Genomic DNA, 23,670 nt, shown 5'->3' on the forward strand with positions numbered 1-23,670 from the left:
GGGGAGGCGGGGCTATGACGTCAGTGTTATCTCCGTGTGTCCGGCTGTTAAGAGACAAATGCTAGAAGCTGGGCGGCCAGGCTTGCGACACTGTTCACAGGGTGGATGTGAAAATGCAAGTGCAATCCTCTCTTTGCATTTTTGTTTTAAATATGACACAGAATAAGCGGTTTTTAAGTAAAAATGAAAAAGCATTTTGTAGTATTGAGTTTTCATTTTCATTTTGAGTCAAAATATGCAGCTACATTTTGAAAATGAAAAAGCTTTTCTGGTTTTGACTTTTATTTTTATTTATGCTACAGAATCGCTTCCATACTATAATTCAGGTTTTAAATAGTTAAATGAGGATGTAGACAGCAGGTACACAGGTGATTCCGTCAGTTATCTTAAACAGAAATCTAAACTTTTCTTTTTCAGATAATTATAAAGAAAGAAAAATGTCATGGCACCTCTGTCATCCCCGCCCCTCTGCTCTGCTCCTGACTCCACCAGCTGTGACCAATTCACCCTCATCAACTCTGCCCTTCTTAAGGAGACCCAGCTCCACAACTCATCGCCAGATCGTTACCCCTTATGGTGACTAACCTGGTCTCAGTCTCGCTCATGTTTATGCATCCTATGCTGATCTTGCAACTAACCTTGCTATTCCTGTCTCAGGATTCCTGCTCGCCAGTGTCACCTGTGTGGAAGTCAGTTCGAGCCCCCCTGCTGTTCTGGAAATACCACATTCTGCTAGCCGCGCTACTACCTCCAGCCACGCCTCAAGCTTCGCTCCTCTCTGGATCACATTCACGCCAGCAACATCTTCCTGGAAGGAAAGAATAAAAACCCTTTCTTACCTCTCATTTACCTGCGTCCTCATTCTGGGTTCCAGCATCTGGGTCTGCCGCTCCTCCGAATCATGACAAAAAAATCACTTTAGGGAAAATGTTTCCTAAATAAATAAGCTACTTGCTGGTAAATTTCTATATGAATTTTATTTTTTAATATGTATTTATTTATTTAGTTTTAAACATAGGTAAATGTACTTTCATTTTACCATTCACTTGATTTTTTTATATGATTTCTGCTTTAAATTGCATATTACAGTTTCTACTTCCCGTGATACGTTTTTGAACGTAAGATCTCAGTGTTTCAGCCCATTGAAGACCAAGAAAGGGTCTGTAAGTTTTTTTTGGCATTACAATTGAAAAATTCTGATATGCAAAGGTAAGCCTGTTTAGGAAGAATTGTTTATCTCAGTGAAAGTACACTAGCAGCTTTTGTTGCATATAAATTCATATCTTGTCTCTAAGAATACTGTCTTATTCACAATATTATTTTTCTTTAATTAGAAAAAAAAAGGGCTAAACGATTTTAAAAAATACAACAGTTTATTACTTAAGTTACCAAAACAGACAGAGTGCAATCCTTTTATTTTTTGTTTTATTATTACTACATATTATCAATTTACAACTAAGGACATCATTTTTTGGTGAAAGAAATGTTTTCATATTTCTTCAGTCAAGATAGTTTATTAAAGTGACAATGTGGGAAATAGCTGGGAGCTATCAGCTGGCCCAACTTGTGTGTCGACTTGAATTTTTTGCAATCTAGCCTTCACTCTTAAGGCCATTTGTTACCTCTTACAGAGAGATATTTTCATCTTCGGTGTCTTGCAGTAGTTCTTAGAAGTTCCTCTTTCAGTGAGTTTCCAATAAGAACGTATTTGGATCTCTCTTTTTTTTCCTTTTTCATTCATAAATTGAACTTTTTACCATAAACAGATGTGGTAAAGGATCATATACTATAATTTTAGTGTTTTAAACATTCCAAATTATGATAAAATGATTTACTTGTAGTAAAAGTGTGATCGAAATTCAGAAATGACTCACCATCTTTGTATAGAAATTTCAATTGATTCCAGCGGGGGGGGGGGGGGGGGATAGGAGCTGGATTTGGTGTTTTTTTCCTTTTTTCACTGGGGATGGAGGTCATGCAGCGGGCTTCACCACGAGGGCCGGTCAAAGCAGACTCAGTGTTCATTCTGCTGCACCACTGCCGTCTCAGCCTTCAGGGACTGCAAATGTGCTTGTGTGAGAATCCAAAGGGATGCATTGAGATTATCCCAGATTATCCCTATCAGAGCTCCAGTACCCTTGTATGTTCATGTGGTTCACATATGGAAAGATATGTCCAGCCAAAATACAGTCTTCAGAGCAAAGTATGAGAAAATCCTTGTGAATGCATCATTTATAATGCTCCACAAGTTGGTAAAAAAATGTTTTATTAAATCAGATATAAAATCTGAAATACTTTTTCCTGTGGAAAGCCTAAATTACCTCAGTCTTCTTTTCATTCTGAAATATTCATCTGCCCTTGGATCTTCACATTTTCGAATATTTTGACCTCAAATCACAGAAAGTTTGAGGGACTGTTTCGGTTTATATGATGTGAGGTTGTACATTTGCAACATGACCCTGAAATAGTTTGTCTATGAGTGGAAAAATGAAAAAAATGAACTCTGTTTTTTTCCTTATTTTTTCTTTTTTTACAGCACCACCAAAGGACTGGTATTCAAAAAAACCCTCATCATTAAATGTGACAGCCCAAATCCGGATTTTCTAACCTGGAGGGCAAAATAGTGGCCAAGGAGGGGAAATAATGTTGTTTGAGGCGCTCTGGCAGCAGTTCATGTTGGGCATCGCATCGTGACCCGTTGTAATGTTTTTGGACTTTAAATATCTAAAACTTTACGGAAGAATATGTGTCACGTCAACCAATAAGAGACTCAGCTTTGATGTGATTTGATGTGATGTGTTGATGATGTGATTAGCAGGATCCAAGAATCCAAAAACAATGATGAGAATCTGGTCGCTCTCCAGGTCTAATAGTCTAATTTGCAATGAGACAATGATAAAAATCTTTTCAAATTTTATTCTTACTTTTTCCCTCCTCTGACTACTGCAAGACAGCAAGTTGTCAAACTGGGTCACAGAGAGATGGAAGTACCGCTGAAAGCAGCCATCATACAAATGTAGCTCCTGTAGACAGTTAATCTCACTGTACTGGGAGTCTATGAACAATGTGTCATCAACACAGACATGGAGACGTGCGTATCTATGCTTTTGTAGAGCTCTTCAAAATAAATAAACCTGATGCCAAAATCCTAAACCTTACCAATGTACAGTAAACAAATGTGTATTTGTACCGGACAGTCAAACTGCCAAGGATCATAATGTTTTGATTATAGATTATATCTCTTATGTCTTCTATATGCCAAAGCTGACAAGCAGGTTTTGATTTTCGAGGGAAGGTTGTGTGTAAAGCCCACACTTTCAGTTTCTAGATGTGAAACAATCAACAAAGTACTAAATGTTGCAGTTCTTCAAAAGGCCACTGAACAAGGTTTGTTGGTATAGGCCCATCTCTCTTTTTTTTTTTTTTTTTTTTTTTTTTACTTGTCCTTTCCAACAGCTGGGCAGGCAGATGAGAGCTGACGGCCTCTTGTGTTGGACATATTTTACTTTAAAAACAGGGGTTATTAATCTTCAGACAAACCAAAGGTATGTCTAAATAAACCCCTTTTGTAATTGAGGCCCATCTTTCTAAAACTTACTATAAATAAATAATGAAAATTTGTATTTATTTAATAAAGGGACAATGCACACAACAGCAGTGTGAAGTGCTCTAAAAAAGAAAGACTTTAAATACCCAGTTTTTTAGCCTTAACTAATTGGCTGACCATGGCCAGCCACCAACTATAAACTTATGTTGTTCAAAAGGTGAAACATTACTTAAGACTCCATAAACAATGCCCCCTCATCTACTTTGTGCGTGGATGGTGTTCGATGCCTGTGGCAAGGGGGTCAATCAATTGTCTGGTAAATAGTGTCTGTGTGGTCAGTGAACTTGCATTCTTTCAGCACTGTGAAAAATAGGGTGATCCAATATGTAAACAAATCAGACCCACTGACAACAAGAGGTCAGAATCTGGATGCCAAGCCTTTAGAAGTAATTGTCCAATTTTGCCAACCATGATCAGCAGAGACAGCTGGTGAAACGATAGTCTACTATTTTTTTTACGCATTATCTGTATTATAACATCCAGCAGCTTAACACTTATGAATATACACTATATTACCAGAAGTATTTGCTTACCTTTCAAGACTCAACTATGAACTGAAGTGCCATTCCATTCCTAACCCATAGAGCTCAATGTGATGTAGGTCCACCTTTTGCAGCTATACAGCTTCAACTCTTCTGGGAAGACAGTCCACAAGGTTGTGGAGTGTATATAGAGGAACTTTTGACCATTCTTCCAGAAGCCCATTGGTGAGGTCACACACTGATGTTGGTGGAGAAAGCCTGGCTCTCAATCTCCACTCTAATTCATCCCAAAGGTGTTCTATCGGGTTCAGGTCAGGACTCTGTGCCGGCCAGTCAATTTTATCCACACCTCTGTCGTCCATGTCTTTTTGGACCTTGCTTTGTGCACTGGTGCACAGTCATGTTGGGAGAGGACGGTGCCTGCTCCAAACTGTTCTCACAAGGTACCAATTGACTGTGCAGTAAGTCTGCAACCTCTTTGCACAATGCGTTAGGGGTGTGTATTGGCAAGAATCTGGCGATACGAAACATATCTCGATACGTGTCCTGCAATACCATAAGCTTCCTGATATTGGACACGAACACATTTTGTGTTTTTTTTTAAGAGTATGACTTAGAAAAACTACCTGAATATCAATATGTCTTTTATTGTAATAAAATTGTAAAATTCAGTTTATTTATTGACCACAATGTTAAGCACTGCAACTGTATCTCATATATAAGTTGCTTTTACCCCAGAAAATTCAAAACAATGCACATAAATAATTAAATAAGTATCGTCCTGACAGCAATTTTAATCGATAGAACTATTGCCAAATGAACTATCGCGATATATCGCCGAAACGATTTTCTACAACAACCCTATCATGTGCTTTAGCATCCTCTCCAGTTTACGTGGCCTACCACTTGGTGGCTGAATTGCTGTTGTTCCCAAACTCTTCCAATTTGTTATGATAGAGCTGACAGTTGACTGTGCAGTATTTAGGAGGGAGGATATTTCATGACTGCACATGTTGCACAGGTGGCATCCTATGACAATTCCATTCTGGATTTCACTGAGGTCCTGAGAGCAGCCCATTCTTTCACAAATGTTTGTAAAAACATTCTGCATGCCTCCCCACCCAGAAGGGCCCAGTGGGCCCCATATGGTTTAAAAGTGGGCAGAAATTGTGTGCCCCAAATGGGTTTGTCTGCAGTTTCCATGGTCGCCCCACCTCTGTTTGCCCACATTGGCTTAAGTGGGCACTTGGTGCTGTCCAACAGACAGCTGGCAAGCGCCGCCCAGATGGTCCGCCACCCCGGTGGGCAGCTTGCTCGCGTAGCAAGACAGCCCTCTGAGTGCCCAATCAGTGGGCTGACAAAGCCATCTGGGGCACACATTTTCTGCCCACTTTTAAACCATCTGGGGCCTGCTGGCTTGGGTGCTGATTTTATACAACTGTGGACAGGCCAAGTGATTAAGACACCTGATTTTATTTTAGTATAGCTTCTTTCAGAGTTTCATTTATTTCTCCTAAATGTTTTAATCCAATACTGCACTGGCCAGTCTGTGATGTTCACATGCATACCTGATGGAAAGTTCCAAATTCATTAAAGAATACTACAGATATACGAGCTGTTGCAGATCCACTAAACATAGAATAGCAAAGTGATACCAGTAAATAATGATAAGGTTCTCATTTTAAGAAAATTAGACCTTTGACAGCTTCAAGAGAAGACACCAGTACGGAAATATGAGGTGTTAAAATGTCCGTCAGGTCTCACTTAGGAGTGAGTTTCAAAGTGGGTGCTGCCGGTAGCCAGCCATTAGTGCTTGGCAGCCTTGCCTTCAGCATTTCAATGTAAAACTGACATTTAGAAGAGAGCAGATGACGCTATTGACACATGGATAGGCTGTAATTAGTTCCCCCTTTAGCATTCATTGTGTGAGGCATTTCATCACTAAATGTCAATTATCATGGCAGCTCTATTCAGCAAGTAACCTTCAGTTATCACACTAAGCATTCAAAGGAAGGGTGCCTTTAAGATTAAGCTGACTTTATCCCCATGCTGACAGGTCTCTTTGACTGTGCTTAGTGATATGGAATAATGTAACATTCAGATATCTGCAGGGTTTCACCTGCAGCAGGTGTTAAAAGACAAATCCAGTTGTTATACTTTCAGAAGAAATATATTCCTTAACTAAATTGGGCGCCTGGCTGACTAAAAGACAAAACTAAGTGATTCTCACTCAGAGCTTGGAAAAATAAAGCTTTGTGGCAAACATTTTATTCAGACTTGTTAAATGACAAGCTTTTCCTTCTCTGCCCACCTCCAAGTTTTGGATTGTTAAATTATACAAAAACTAAAACACACCTTTAAAAAAAAAGTGAGTGGGATGTTATTTTAGTTACTTCCTGCTCACTTCAAATATAAACCTGGGTTGCATTCAGCAAGCACAACTGATGATGCTACCCTTCATCAGTGCCCTAGAAAACATGATTTTCTACACCCAAATTTATGCATAAATTAAAGCCAGCACTTCAAGCTTAAGCTAATTTACATTTTATGAATCATTTGGTGATTTGGAATTTTAAAGTCCCCCCACTAACCTTTGGTGCTGGTAATTACTGCATTTATTCCAGAACTAACAGGGCTTCATGACAAAAAATTAAATCTACTATTTTTTTCAAACATTTTGCAAATGCCAATCTCACTCATGGTTCATTTTGCATAATTTGTAAATTGGTATGCCCCCCAAAAATATCGTTCATTCATAATCATACCTCATGAGCACCTAGACTACAAAAATGTATACTATTACTTGTCGACACACATTGCATTATGGGTATGAAAAAAGCCAAAATAATCTTTACTAAAAGATGTTTTAAAAAGTCACCTTAAGGGAAGAGGTAAGGAGTTTATTGATTCAGAAATATTTTGAAGTAGCCAGTTAAGGTGGCTTTTGGACTCCTAACTTTGGATTTACTCAAGCTATATTTTGTTCTATTGCAGGATCGTTTCCAGTGGTCTTTAAATTGCGATTGTAGAAAATGAGACAACTGTTACAATAGTAAAGATAGAATAATTAATTATTATGTTAATGATATTAGTTATTATTCATGTGAAAGCATTTTTATTACATCAGGGGCACATTACCCTTCATCTAACTCCCCTGACATACAATGTCATGTTTGCGGAATGTCAAAAATGACCATGAAAGCCAGCTTGAATATTACAGAGGTAGAACTTATAATAGACATAAACTTGACAAAATACATTAAATGTGGCAAAATCAAACTGCAAAATCCATCAAAGGGATAAAACAAAATAGTGATGACAAGTGGACAGACAATGACAAACTGATAACCACTTAAATAAGACTGAGGGTCATCAACACAGAGAAACAGCTAAGTAATTGCTCACTTGTGCAGTGATAAGGAGGAAAAAGTACAGTACCAAAACACAAACCATTTTTTTTGTCATTCATCTTTTCAAAACTGTCTTTAATTGCTGAGTGTCTGGCAATAACTCTAAGCACCTCTGAACTGCTGAATGACTGCTGATTATCGAATGACGGATAGCTGCACGATTGCAACATGGGCTGCTAACAGCAGAAGCAGGACACTACAGAGGCCAGAGACCCAAGAAAACAGCAGCAGAAACGGAAGTGAGCTAAGTGAGCTGAGCGAGCCTCACAATAACACAACCAGCACAGTGACCGGGCAAAGACGGATGACTTCTGAGTCAGGAGCAGATTGTGGGGACTTGATGAAGCCTCAGAGCAGAACAGGGGCAGATTCAGATCAGCACAGATCACCTGACATACAAGTTAAGGAGGTCAAAGATTAGGTAAGTGAGTAAAAGAAATCAAAAGTACATTGATTTTTGTCTTTGCAAGGAATAATATGTTTCATGAGAAGTCAAGTTTGCTTTTCAGACTTAGGCTCTGAAATCTGAATAACGGATGTGATGTAAAGCAGGTGCCGGTCAGTGTGTGAATGATACAAAACCAATACCTCTGTCATAAGATAACAGTGGTTTGGTTAATTTTGTGTTTGGTTGTCATTTATATTTTAAGTAACATGTACTTTCATAACACTTTTCTACTTTGAAGGAGACTTTACGGTCTCAGGCCCATTCACCCATGGGCACACAGACACATTCACATGATGGCAGTTCTGCTGTACCATGCAAGGCCACCTGGAGAGTTGTGTGGTTCTGTGTCTTCCTCCAGATCACTTTCAGACACGAGTAGGGACGGCAGGCACTGAACCTGGTAATATTTATTTAAAGGTGTGCCGCTCTACCTCTGCACTACTTTTTATTTTCATTAAGACAAAGATGTCCCATAAAAGCTGGAGTTCATGTCTAAAGTAGAAAAATAAAGTTGAGGGGGGGGGGGGGGGGGGGTCCCTGAGGTGCCTATAAACACTGGGTACTTGATTAACTGAGGTAGAAACTGCAAAATCGAGAGGGATGCTTGTTTTTAAGAAACATAAAAGAAACATACATTTATTTTGAAACAAACTTATTAAGTGCTCATCCTTTGTATCTGATTATTGAATCCACAACATTTAAGTGGGAATATTCAACAACTATCATCTTATCATCTTTGTTTTCCCATTCATGGAAGGCCAGGGTCTAATCACAAGGGTTACCCCTTGTGCTATCTTAGATGACTCCACCCTTACATTGACGTGTTCTCCCTACCATGACAAAGGTGGATAAAGGTGGAAAGATTTCATGTAATCCATGGACACCAGTGAAGATCCCAAATCATTGAAGAAAAAAGGTTCAGAGCACTGTCTAGTGAGTTTAGATGACCCAACTCCCAATGTTAAAATGCTTAAGATAGCACAAGGGTTACAGTCAAGAAGCCAATAATCACAAAGCTGGAAACAGTAGCTACAGATCAACCAACCGATAACTCCATACACCCTATGTCTATCTATATACATTTATTGGTTTTGACAAGTGTTAATAGTGACTGATGGACCGCTTTATTTATATTAAGCTTTTATGTTTTAGAAAGTGTTTTACTGCCAGTGCAGACATCAAGCTAGTAAGTAGAGAAGCCATAAAGCCATGACTTTGCATGAACTGCCATTACTGCTAAACACAGAGTACTTGCCATGAGTGTAAAGGCACAATATTCATTGTGGCAATCCACTCTGTTTATAGGTTTTGTTCAGCATCTGTCTTCAAGATTGGATAAATAATTGTACAATGTGCTGTGACATTATTCTACAAATATGTAACAAGAAAACCTCTGAAGATTTCATGTAACTAGTTTAATCAAAATTTGAAAAAAAAAATTGAATAAGTCAAATCATCTTTTTGAAGTAACATATACATTTACTAAAGGCAAATAACTTCTTTAAATCTATGTTTTGCCCATCCCGCTTACAAGCTTAATCTGCTTACAAATATGCATTTGAGTGAAGCCTTGAACTGGGAGGCCATTCATCCTGAGCGTGCTCCTGTCACGCTTTAGATTCTGGTATTCATCACCAGTTGCTACAAGGGGTCAGAACAACTCTGGTTCTAGGGATGCAAGGTCAGGGATAATTACACTGACGCAGGCTATCATGCCAGCTGAGGGACCAGTGTTGAATGTCAGAGCTCATTATGCCAGCAAGGACATGGAAGGCGAATAAGCAGTAAGTGCATCTTCTTCACCTTGGGCTCTAAAAGGAAGATTCAGACAGAGTTTGCTATGCCACAAATCTGTTTAACCACAGCCACATTATCCAGTAAATTCTGTATTTAATATTCAGCATCAGTGGGGAATGTAATCCACCAAAGCCTAAATACTTTCCAATGAAATGATGTCAAATCAGTTGTCATTTCTTCACGAAACGGGCGTCGTCTTGTTAGAACTAGACAATGTGAGCACGTAGAGATTGGTCCAAATCAGTCTGAGTAATCGTTTCTTTTTATTTTATTTTTTCTCTTAACTTGTTCTGTCCAACAACTGAGCGAAAAGATGAGAGCTGAAGGCCTTTTGTGTTGGATAGGTTTTACTATTACAAAAAGAGGTTAAATGTGTTTTCGAGTAACCAGGGTGCAAATTTGTATAAACCCCTTTATATATATATATATATATATATATATATATATATATATATATATATATATATATATATATATATATATATATATATATATATATATACTTTTTATTACGGGGGAGGGAGAGGGGAAAAGTGTCTGTGTGTGTGTGTGGGGGGGGGGGGGGGGGGGGGTAGAAGAAAAAGAAAAAAAATGTCATTGTTTCTAAGGGAACCCCTCTCCCAATCAGGAGTGAGCATGTTGGAAGTCCACACCCCTGCCATTTGAAAGTGGCTCAGGCAGGAGAATCTGTCAATCAAATGTTTCAAACATTCTGCATGAGAGCACATACTTTGATTGAGGGATCTGACTGACCAGTTTAGAACTTGACTAACAGCAAAATATTGTAAAAATTAGTATTAAGAGCCTTTCTTGGGACCTTCCTGTTTACATGATCTTCCTGTGCATATTTGAAATTTCTCCAGGGATTTCAACTTCACCCTACAGTCCAAAAACATTCTTCATAGGTTAATTCATGTCTAAATTGTCCATAGGTGTGCATAGGTGGCTCTGCGACAGACTGGCAACCTGTCCAGGGTGTACCTAGCCTTCGCCCAACAGTGGCCAGGTTGGGCTCCGTCAGCCCCCCGACCCTGCAAAAGATAAAACAAGCTTTGAAAATGAATGGATGGATGGATCAAGAACATGCTTAAAAAAAGTAGCAAAGCAAGATTGGTCAGTCTGACAAACTTTTTTTAATTATTTCTCAATAGAAGTCTATGGGTTTTTGGCTTCTCCCAGTTATACCAATGTACATTCAAATAAACTGTTTCCAAATCCAAATGTGTTTTCTTAAGCTTTTTCCAAAGAGATTTACACTTTCTTTCTTTTTTAAGATTTCTTCCTCTGACCTGCTAAAAGTTTATATTTTCTACCTATCTGTTTGCCTTTGTTCTTTTAAATGGCAAAAATGGGGACTTTGGGGTTTTTGTAATGCTTAATTCTCATGTGAAACAATTTGAGACTCATCTCAAGGTTTAGACTTAACTTGAGGTTTGGGTCTTTCTAACAGTATGTATTTATTTTTTGAATCTTTCATTTTATTTCTTTCGTTTTATGACAACCTAATAATACAATATTTATTAATGCATATATGTCAATCAAGTTAAAAAACTGAAATACCTGTTTATTATGTAAGTTAAAAAAAACAAATGAATACAAAAAATCACATCATGAGTTTATCTTACTTGGCAAACAGCTCTTTACTTGTTATTCCCACAAATCTTTCTGCCTCCCAACTTAGTCCAGTACATGTTGATTTCCATACCGCCTTTGGTGCACCACTAACCTCATCCCGCACCACCTTTTCTGGCTCCTTGTTAGACACTGAATGTTTATTTACTTAGTCTCTTACAATCTAAAGGAAATAAACCCAAAATAATTATGTTGTATCATTTATTATTTCAAGTTCTATTGCTTTAGGTGACATGACAAAACTATAACATTATAACTATAACATTCAGACATTCAACAGTCATGTTTTAAAAGATTAAACCGTTTAATATTTGAGCTCCTATCAATCAAATGTTATAGTCATGATTTTTTTGTATTTGCCTCTACTTTATTTATTTTTTAATCTAAAAACAACAGTGTTACAGTTTCAATCTTAGGAATTTACTCCGTCTTTGAAAGAATAAAAATAAGAAATAGCTGTCCGTTGGGTTCCAAACACAGAAAACACTATTTCCCAATGGTTCTGTTAAACTCGAGGCTTGTCATGTCTAGAAAAAATCCCCCAAATATGTTCACAACCAAGAACTTTCTTTCTGCAATAACTGGGCTGATTTATTTTTATTTTTTCTGTATCAACTATTGCTTTATGAATACATTGAGAAACATTGATTGTTTTAATAGTGAAATATATATCCCTTTTGTTTTCAGACTGGTCTAATATTCATTTACAAATGGTCACAAATCTAATCATGATATGCATGTTCTAGCATCTGCACTGTTTGTTAATTGCACCCATCAAAACAGTAATTATATGCTAAGAAAGCTGTTGTCTGACAGAGTAGAAATTAGAATCAGTAATTGTTTAGAATAACACAGCTTAAAAAGGAATCAAATTGAAGCAGTATTACATCCCATGTTTTAGATTGTGATTCAGCCACAGAGATGAAGGTTAAACTACAAATAGGCTATTGCCATCCTTTAGATTGATCAAAACAAACAGAAGTTTAAATAAGGGCCCACAGTTTGACACTTTAAGTTCATTTCCTGTGCTACTCTGAAGTGGACTCATGTGAGGGTCATTTTAACCCTTGTGCTATCTTAGATGACCCCACCCTTACATTGACGTGTTATTCCTACCATGACAAAGGTGGATAAAGGTGGAAAGATTTCATGTATCCATGGACACGAGTGAGGTACACAAATCATTGAAGAAAAAAGGTTTAGCGCACTGTCTATTGGGTCTAGATGACCCAACTCCCAATGGTAAAGTGCCTAGGATAGCACAAGGGTTACATATGCCAGCTGATTCTTTCATAGTCCTGTCTTTTTTCATTAGGCCTCTACATTCAGGGTCAGAGCTAAATCACATTTGAATGATACTGTAAATTTTCCCCATTAGCCTAATTTGGCATTATTTTTTTCACCTTAGCCATTACATGAGGAACTAAGTTGTAAAGAAGAAAAAAAGACCTTCACAATGATTGTACCAAATGGAGAGCCACTAAAGTGATCATAGTTTACCAGGACTCTAATAAGTCTACTTAATGGCAAAAAGTATGCTGGAAAAAAAGGTTTCATAGAAGCTTTCAAATGCTTGTGATGCCTTCTGTTGGAAATCAAACAATGCTTGTAAACCTGTGACTTTCTTTCGGTTCCTGCAAGGTAATGAGACTACCACCAAGATGAAAGGCTTCAGAATTAGCCCCCGCTTAGCTTTTAATCAAGTGTCACTGTCTCAATAGTTTCCACACGTTAAATTTTTAAGAGATTTTTTTTTTCATCAGTGAATTTTACACTGTCAGAAAAATTACAAAGAGACTACAAAAGAGAAGGCTTTATGTAATACCTGCCTCTACATATAGTCTTTTTTTTAACCATCTGCAGTTGCAGCTCACAAAAGAAAATGAATTGACACAGCTTGCTTTATCATTCAGTCTTTTTTTTCTTCTAATTCCTGGCAACTGAAAAGATGAATATGTCCAATCAAGCATATTGTGTTTGATCAGGCTAAAAAAAGTCCAAGCAGAAGCAAAATATAAGAAGCACCTTCCTAAGTGAATCAGTTGCTCATATTTAAATGCAATATCCATCATTCTCAACTTTAAAGTCAGTGGAAGGAAAGACTTTGAACTGGATTTCAAAGACTTGCCTCTGAAATCTAAAGATTAATGTGAGAAATGTCAGACGGCAGAGTCCCTTTTCTCCAGATAAATCCGGAATTCCTTTAGAGACCGTGTCAGGCTGTGTTGAAGGACGCATTTCACAACAGTGACCTAGTAAACCTAGGACCTTGTAGGAACTTTCGACCAAAGTTACATTTGATCGATTTTTAAAGATCATTTAAAAGTGAAGCCACTAAAAAATTGATGTGTTTTAGTTGAAAAAGTTTACAAAATACATGTCTAACCACAAGGTTCTCCAGTGTTAACGGTTCTTTTAACATTACTCTTCCCTCCAGATCCTAAAGCCTTGTTTCCACTGAGCAGTACAGTGGTAATTCAGGTGAGTGTTTCCCTTGAAAGTTAGACCGTCACTGCGCATGCAAGGTATAGACCGTTTACGTAGTCTTGCGTCATAGTAGTTTGACAACAGCAAAGGCAAAGCTATCAACAACAACAATGGAGGTCAACCAGCAGCTTTTGGTAGTTTGTATATACAAGTCAATTAATGTTCTTTGATAGACAAATCGCGGTGGCAAAGAACAACACAGCTTAAAAGAGGTGTGGCTGGTTTGGCACTTTCTTTTGTTGAAATTGACTTCCCGCCAATCAACTGGTTTCATCGTTCTAGCAGATACGTTCCATTTTTTTATGGACCTACAACCAGCATGGGTCCAAAAATGGAATGGTTCGATATCGTGTGACCCTTGTGCTATCCTAGGCATTTTAACATTGGGAGTTGGGTCATCTAGACCCACAAGACACTGCACTGAATCTTTTTTCTTCATTGATTTGTGATCTTCACTGGTGTCCATGCATTACATGAAATCTTTCCACCTTCATCCACCTTTGTCGTGGTAGGAATAAGACATCAAAGTAAGGGTGGGTACATCTAAGATAGTACAAGGGTTAATGGGTTCATTTAATAATGGAAACACTCAAAATACCGTACTGGACTGTACCACTCAGTGGAAACGAAGCTTAAAAGAATTTGTATTGTTCCTTTTTCTCGATTTATGATATATTTTATACCACACTACCATACAGTTTCATAGAGTAAAGCAAACAACACTGTCTTTCTACCTTGTTATCCTCTCTAAAGAGTGAGGGGAAAATGAGCTTGCATCTCATGACAGAATGACCTAAAAGCTCAATGTCTCACTTTATGATCTCACAGACACTTCAAGTCTCAATCTGTCATCATGTCCACATTTGGCCTTTAACTGTGTGCCAGTCTGAAAACAGCTAATAAGGTCACTAGCAGATGAATTCTTATTGTTAGACATTAAACAATTCATGGATCGGGTTCATGGTAATTTGTTTTATACTGGATTAACTATATGAACAAATAAATAATAAGCTCCCTTAAAGACAAGATGGGTTGAAAGTCTTGAGCACAATTTTAAGTGTTTTTGACTTGTCTATAGTCACGACACTTAAACTAAGGACAGAAACACTCTGGTCATGAAGTAATTACAATGTTGTCTGTTTCAACAGATGACTTCAGCTGTAAGTTGGTTAAGGTACATACTGAAAAGCCAAATATGAACAGTTTGTCTTAGTAGATGCTCTATCTATCTATCTATCTATCTATCTATCTATCTATCTATCTATCTATCTATCTATCTATCTATCTATCTATCTATCTATCTATCTATCTATCTATCTATCTATCTATCTATCTATCTATCTATCTATCTATCTATCTATTGTTGGAAAGAAATCTTCACTTTTCAGTTCTTTCCATACATGCATGTTCAGTAGTCGAGAGTGGTAAAGCAAACAAGGATTCAACCGGATTAAAAATATACAAAGTTTATTTCCCTGACAATAGTTCTAGAGGACAGATTAAACATTAATGCAGATATATCTGGGTTCCCAAGTTAAGACCGACTGACGCACAAGTTACATGCGAATTACTCATAGATTTTCTTAAGAGCTATAGAAAACTTTGAAAACAGTCTTTTTAACATGTGTTTGAATTTCCGCCTTCCGGAAAGATCATGGCCGCTGATCCTCCGCCCCTGGTCGCTCTGATTCGTCGGTAGATGTCCTTCCTGCTCTCACTGGCCAATAGCTGGAGTATCAGCCTCAGAGTTCGCTCCTCCCGGCTTTAGGATGAGGTCAGCTTCAACCTTCACATGAGAACATGAATCTTCACACTTTCCCAGGGGAAGAACCTTCAACCCAGATGGTACGGATGTAGTCCATGGCATATTTATGGCACCCATGGAAAACTCCTAACTTTGCACAAAAAACATCCTTTTTCTTCACAGGATACTGGAACCATAAAGCACAAGGGAATGTCACAGGACTATAAGTCTTGATTGTTCAAAATGAGTTCACTTCACACTAAAGATAAAGCTGTAACATAATGAAGAATAAGATATTAAAACATACATTTTCTACACTATCTATCTATCTATCTATCTATCTATCTATCTATCTATCTATCTATCTATCTATCTATCTATCTATCTATCTATCTATCTATCTATCTATCTATCTATCTATCTATCTATCTATCTATCTATCTATCTATCTATCTATCTATCTATCTATCTATCTATCTATCTATCTATCTATCTATCTATCTATCTATCTATCTATGTATCTATCTAGCTGTAGGAGGGACTACACTCTCTTTAAAATGTGCCTTAAATCAGCTGCTCCCAAAATCCTGCGGCACCCATATGTGTCAACCGTGGTAAGGGTGCATTTGACTATATATTTGTGTTTATTTCAATCTGCAATCACCCAGAGTAAAACATACTCAGTTTGGTCCAAACCCTTTTCAGGCCCATATTTAAACATCATATCAAGTAGAGAACTATACTAGGGGGAACTTTTGAGAAATCTTACTTTAGGTTTTTTTTACAATTTTACAAGAAAATTACACTCTTATCATCAAGCCATCAAATACTATTTTTTCAAGAACCTTAATTAGCATGTTCCAACTGCTGTCTTTTTTGATTCTCTGATTGTATTCCCTTTGGAAAGATAAAGGCTTGGGGATGTCAGATCCAGTCAATATGTAAGAGTGCAATTGGAAACCTAAAAACTGGCTTCAACTCAACTAGGTACAAACAGAATGGTGAAATCCCTCCATAGACATACAATCAGGGTTAAAAATAAATTTGGAAGTTGGATGGGAAGTTCTATTAGTGTTTTCTCTCATTACAATAACATTCCAAAAATGGGTTAATTGAAGAGCAAAGTACAGAAATTGGTTTGTCGAATCCACCCATGTTTTGGTCAACCAGCCAAATATATATGTATTTATATATATATATATATATATATATATATATATATATATGTGTGTACTTTTAATTATTTGCCTGTTAAATACGGCATCGGGAGACCCGTTCAGCCAGGGCTCCATTGTTTACACACAGAATCAGCTGATAGCACTGTGCACCACAAAGGTGCTCCCGGGACAACGTCCGGAGATCCCCGCGGAACTACGGAGAAGGAGACGGGGCTGCAGAGCTGGAGTGAAGCGTCGGGAGAAGAACAGACGGTACAAACCATGTGTGCCGTCTGTTATTATGGGGAACGTAAGATCTCTCCCCAATAAGATGGAAGAGCTGACAGCGCTAACCAGGCTGCAAAGGGAGTACCGGCAATGTAGCATCATGTGCTTCACGAAGACGTGGCTGAACGAACTGACGCCGGATTCGCACCTCTCACTGGACGATTTTCAGATCGTGAGAGCGGACAGGAAGGTAAAGGAGAGCGGTAAGAAGAAAGGAGGGGGCATTGCGATGTTTGTAAACAACAGATGGTGTAACCCAGGACACATCAGGGTAAAGGAGCAGCTCTGTAACAGGGACATTGAGCTGCTTGCTGTTAGCATGCGGCCGTACTACCTCCCAAAGGGAGTTCTCGCAAGTCATCGTGATAACAACGTACATCCCGCCCTCTGCCGACGCTGCTGCAGCATGCGAGCTCCTGCACACTGTTGTATCAGAGCTTCAGACATCGCACCCCCAGGCCCTGCTTCTGATCTCCGGGGACTTTAACCACGCCTCCCTGTCTTCCACTCTCCCCACATTCACCCAGTATGTAAATTGCAAGACCAGAGACAAAAGGACCCTGGACCTGCTGTATGCAAACACCAAGGATGCATACACCTCCTCCCCCCTCCCCCCACTGGGTCGTTCTGACCACAACTTGGTTCATCTGATCCCTACCTACATACCCATGGTAAACAGACAGCCACCCACCAGGAAGTATTTGAGGAGATGGACAGAGGAGGCCAGTGCGACGCTGAGGGACTGTTTCGACACCACAGACTGGGATGTGCTATGCAGGCCACAAGGGGAGGACATCGACAGCCTGACAACCTGCATCACAGACTATATAAATTTCTGCGTGGAGAACACCGTACCTATGAAGAAGGTACGGTGCTTCTCCAACAACAAACCCTGGGTGACCCCGGAATTAAAAACTCTGCTGAAAGAGAAGAAGAGGGCTTTCAAGACTGGAAACAAAGAGGAGCTGAGGAGGATCCAGAAAGAGCTGAAGAGAGAGATAAGGAGGGGTAAGGACAGATACAGGAGAAAGTTGGAGGAGCGCCTCCAGGATAACAACACCAGAGACGTCTGGAGAGGCCTGAAAACCATCTCCGGACACGGGAAGGACAGCGGAAGGGGCCCAGAAGCGGGAGACAGTGAATGGGCCAATGAACTGAACCTGTTCTTCAATAGGTTTGACTGTGCTTCTCCCTCCTCCCCCACCCCCCACAGTCCAGACCAAACGGCACCCATTAACGACCCCCTATCCTCAACCCCCCACGACATCCCCACCCCTGAGAACACCTCTGAACTGTCATCAGAAACACACCTTCTTCCACCACACTCTGCTGGGGGGATCCATTCACCACAACTCCCACCCAACACAACAGGTCTCTCTTCACATCACCCCTCCAACTTATCCATAACCACGGACCAGGTGAGGAGGGAGCTGAGGAGGATCAAACCAAGGAAGGCTACTGGCCCAGATGGCATCAGCGCCAGACTCCTCAAGGACTGTGCAGACCAACTCTGTGGGATTTTTCTGCACATCTTCAACATAAGAAATCAGTCTGGAGAGAGTTCCGGTCCTTTGGAAAACATCCTGCGTGGTTCCAGTTCCCAAGACTGCACGTCCCAGTGAGCCGAACCACTTCAGGCCTGTAGTCCTAACTTCTCATCTGATGAAGACCATGAAGAGGATCATCCTGGACCACCTCGTCATCTGGTGAACGACAACATGGACCCGCTGCAGTTCGCCCATCGTCCAGGAATAGGTGTGGAAGACGCTGTCATCTACCTGCTGCACAGATGTTTTTCCCACCTAGACGACACTGGTAGCGCTGTGAGAGTCATGTTCTTTGACTTCTCCAGTGCTTTCAACACCATCAAACCATCACTGCTCAGGGGGAAGCTGGAGGGAGCTGGAGTCAGCAGTAGCCTAGCTGCATGGACCATTGACTACCTCTCCAACAGGCCGCAGTATGTGAGGCTTCACGACTGTGTGTCTGATGTGGTGGTCTGCAGCACTGGGGTGCCGCAGGGCACCGTGCTCTCTCCTTTCCTCTTCACCCTGTATACATCGGACTTCACACACAACACTGACAGCTGCCACCTCCAGAAGTTCTCTGATGATAGGTCATCACCAACTTTGTGGACTGGTGTGCTCTGAACCACCTGCACATCAACACTAGCAAGACGAAGGAGGCGGTGATCGACTTCAGCAGGAAACCACATCTGACTGCACCGGTGAACATCCAGGGCTTGGACATCGAGGTCATGGAGGACTACAAGTACCTGGGTGTTCACCTAAATAATAAACTGGACTGGACACACAACACAAACGCCCTGTACAAGAAGGGCCAAAGTCGTCTCCACCTGCTCAGACGACTGAGGTCCTTTGGGGTGTGCAGGACACTGCTAAGAACTTTCTATGACTCTGTGGTAGCTTCAGCCATCCTTTATGCAGTGGTCTGCTGGAGCAGCGGAAGCTCGGAGAGAGACAGGAAGAGACTGAACAAGCTGATCAGACGGGCCAGCTCTGTCCTGGACTGCTTCCTGGACTCCATCGAGGAGGTGGGTGAGAGGAAGATGTTAGCCAAGCTGACATCAATCATGGACAACCCCTCTCACCCACTGTATCAGACTGTTTCAGACCTCAGCAGCTCCTTCAGTGGCAGACTGCTGTACCCACGATGCAAAAAGGAACGCTACCGCAGGTCCTTCATCCCAGCTGCCATCAGGTTGTTCAACCTCAGCCTAAGCAAATAGTTTTTATAGTTTTAGTTTTTTTATTCCACTGTACAAAAATGTAAATTACAGATGACTCTATATTCCTGCACGTCTCTTTCCCTGTTTATTATTTCAGAACACTGTTATTTTTGTAAATATTCTTTCTAAAAAGTATATTTTGTTAATTACTGTCTGTACATTAATTAACATACTTCTGTACATACTTGTGCCAAACTCCATGCTACTGTGACAAGGAAATTTCCCATTCGTGGGATTAATAGACAAATCTAATCTAATCTAATCTAAAGCGGCACTTGTTGTGGAAATTTTTTTAGCTTTAACAAAAACGAATTACTAGTTAAAAAAATGTATAAATATGCGCTTATCATAACCTTAATATAGCAAAAAATCTTAATCTTGTAGCTAAATTTCACCCTATGCTCCCTTATCCTGAATGCGCCACATTATGAAACCATTCCAATTGCTGTATTTGTCTTTCCACTCCTTCAATTCAAAATGTCAGACACTATTGGGCGTGTGCTTTGATGTTTGGATTAATGATTGACCATAGAAGTCCAACTGTACTGTAATGAGCAATAATCTATATTCTGCTCTAACTCCCAGATATGTAAAGGAGAGTTACGTACAAGGAAAGTCGTCATTTTTTAATCAAACTGTTTGACGGACATTTGTATTTCTCTTTACAGGCAGATTTGGAGAAGAAAAAGAATTTGGTCTAAATGAAAGAACACATTTATACATAAGATTTACATAACAATTCTTGACCTTTCCTTGACATTTAATATACCCTATGAATTATAATCAGTCCTAATAATGAGATGAGAAATACCAAGTGTGTCAGTGAAAGGCTTGCCACAAATGAATCACAAGGTCCCAGCAAGATAACCGTTTTATGCTTTATGCTGAATGGAACAATTGAATAGAACTGCTCCATTCTAAAACCCAAGCTCAATTCTGAGGTGCAGCCCATAATTTGCTGACAGTAGCCTATCTTGCACTTCATGTTATACTTTATTGTTACATGATTTAAATGTTTTATTAGGTATTTTCTCTACAAGGTGAAGGTGAGTGAGTGTGGCCCAAAAAGTTATTAACTGTAACTTTCCCTGCCTCGCATTTTTTTAGATTTTTTTTTATTCTGTTAGAATTCTTAAAATTTGCATTAGAGATGTTGTGGATGGTACTTCAGAATTTTTGGTTCTAAATAATTAAAAGAAAGTAATAAAGTAAAAAAAAAAGAAAAAAGTTGATGACCAGTTACTTTTCAGTTGAATTTTCTTAAGGGTTAAAGAGGAATGTCCTATTGACTCCCATGGTAAAAAGTTCAGTTTAACATCACAAACACATTTTTGTGGAATCTGATTTCAAGGATCTTTTTAATGTACAGTACAGACCACAAGTTTGGACACATCTTCTCATTCAAATGAATGGGAAGGTGTGTATAAACTTTTGGTCTGTACTGTACATTGGTCCCTCCTTTATTGCAAAGGGGTGCATTCCACAAAAAAACAATACAAAACAGAGATAGGTGAAATCTTCAGAGCAGGATTCTAGATACATAATTTATCTCTTTTCTCATCACAACTGAACACACAGTAATTTGACTGAAAGTCGATTTCAGAATTAAATCAATCAAAACCCTCAGTGGTGGCCATCACAAAATCCGCAATGTCCTGTTATGAGCAAATTAATGTATTCCCCTACCTTTCTCTTTGAAATCTGCCTCATAGCAGAAAGTCACTTTTGGATGTCATCTGACAGATTTTTGTTCTACATTTAAAATGCCTTACAGCTTATTTATGATTTTCTCATATTGTATTGTATTTATTAATTATTTAGGTTCATGTGTCTATGCTTGCTTGACAGGTTTGCTGTGAGCTCCTGGTTGCTTTGAAGGTTTTCTACAATGCACTGACTTTTAAAGATTTTATTGTTTCAGATTAGGCTTTTAGGTTCCCTTTTTCTGTTTTTTTCACTTATCATTGACATTGGCTTAGCTTTGTATTCTTTCTGCACAGTGGTGCTGATGTAGAGTTGATGCATATTTACATTTCACCACTGTGTAAAATTTCAAACATGTATTTCGTTGTGTCTTGTCTTTTAATGCTATGATAAAAATTCTTCTGAATTTATCAGTTATGGGAAACTCTCACTCTATATATGAAAAAAAATGAATTTTGTAGAACAGCCTTCATTTATTAATTTTTTAAAATTTTATTCCTAAATGCTTAGGAACCCAAAGGACAATCCAACCAGCATAGGGTCTCACATGGGGTCTGAGAATCTTATCTCGGTACCTAATGGCTGTTAGGCTACCTCTGGTGAGCACATGTAGAGCTGTGTTGCCTTCTAAATGAATGCCTCCCCAAACCATTACTGACCCACTGTGAAACTGGTTATGTCGGATGAGGTTGCAGGAAGCAGATCGTTCTCCATGGCGTATCCAGACTCTGTACCGTCTGTCACATGTGCTTAGTGTGAACCTGCTTTCATCTGTGAAGAGCACAGGGCGCCAGTGGTGAATTGTCCAATCTTGGTGTTGTCTAGCAAATGCCAAACGTCTTGCACGTTGTTGGGCTGTAAGCACAACTTCAACCTGTGGGCGCCAGGTCCACATACCACCCTCATGGAATCTGACAGTTTGAGCAGACAGGTGCACATTTGTGGCCTGGTGTAGATGACTTTGCAGGGCTCTGGCTGTGCTCTAGGGGGTTGTTGACCTGATTGAGGGTTGTTGCCCTCCTACGGCCTCCTCCATATCTCATGATGAACTGGTTTTTCAGAAAACCTTCTTGCCACAAATTACATTGTTGTGCCATCCTAGATGAGTTGCACTACCTGGGCCACTTGTGTGAAATGTAGACACCGTCTCATGCTATCGCTGGAGTGACAGCACCGTCAACGTTCATGGGGTGTCAGCCCATAGCCTGTGTTTCGCCCATGGCCGGTAGTTGGCGCATGGCCTGGCCTCCCGGGGGTCGACGCTGTATCCACAGCAGGGGTTAAGGGTTTCACTTGGGTGGGTTTATTTTATTATTATTATTTATTTTATTTTATTTATTTTTTATTTATTTTTTATTTATTTTTTATTATTTAATCTATTTTGGGTTCTCTATTTTGGGGGGGCTCCTGGCCTGGGGGTCTCTCCTCCCCTCTCCTGGTCTGGTTGGTCTGGCTGGGTAGGATCTGGTTCCCCTTATGAACACACGGTTCACTTCGGCAGCATGCATGTATCTCCACCCCCCCGTGCACGTGCACACTGCCACACTGCTTCCTGTCTGCTTCCTCCCTCCTCCTTACCCACAGTGTATTAATGGACAGATATTTTCCACTCATCTTCGTGTCAGATTTTCACCGTTGATGTAATATTTGTCTTTCCAGCAGATCTGGTATAATTGTTACAGCTTAAATTAATAACTTATTCAAATCAGTGCTTGTATCCCCCCACTTTTTCACCTTTCTTGTTTTTACTCTGTCCCCCCCCCCCCAACATTCTTTCCCTCTCCCTCCCCACACACACTAAATGTAACAAATAAATAAATAAATAATTCAACAAAAAGGGGTTTATACAAATCTACACTCTGGCTTCTAAAGTTCTATAACCTCTTTTTGTGATAGTAAAACCTGTCCAACACAAAAGGCTTTCAGCTCTAATCTTTTTGCTCAGCTGTTGGACAGAACAAGTTAAAAAAAAAGAACAAAAAAAACAAAAATAAAAAACAACATAACCTGAGTCAGCTTCTCTGAGTCCCTGGTGTTTCTCCACTTTCTCATGTTCCTTCTTCCTGATGTTTCCGTCGCTTGGCACTGCCACATCCACCACAACGGCTTTCCTCTTTTTTTTTATCCACCACTACAATGTCTGGTTGGTTCGCCATTACCAACCT

The 23,670-nt window shown here is 39.5% G+C and overlaps 1 long non-coding RNA gene across 1 annotated transcript; it reads left to right on the top strand.

The window, feature by feature from the left end:
* The first annotated feature begins 438 nt into the window (after positions 1-438).
* LOC110015198 (uncharacterized) lies at positions 439-845 on the top strand. Its single transcript, XR_002290330.3, has 2 exons — positions 439-576; positions 658-845. It is a non-coding gene; the product is annotated as an uncharacterized LOC110015198 (long non-coding RNA).
* The last annotated feature ends 22,825 nt before the right edge of the window (positions 846-23,670 follow it).

This window comes from Oryzias latipes, chromosome 6 (genome assembly GCF_053564925.1).
Source record: "Oryzias latipes strain Hd-rR chromosome 6, Olatipes_Hd-rR_3.1".
NCBI classification, from domain to species: domain Eukaryota; kingdom Metazoa; phylum Chordata; class Actinopteri; order Beloniformes; family Adrianichthyidae; genus Oryzias; species Oryzias latipes.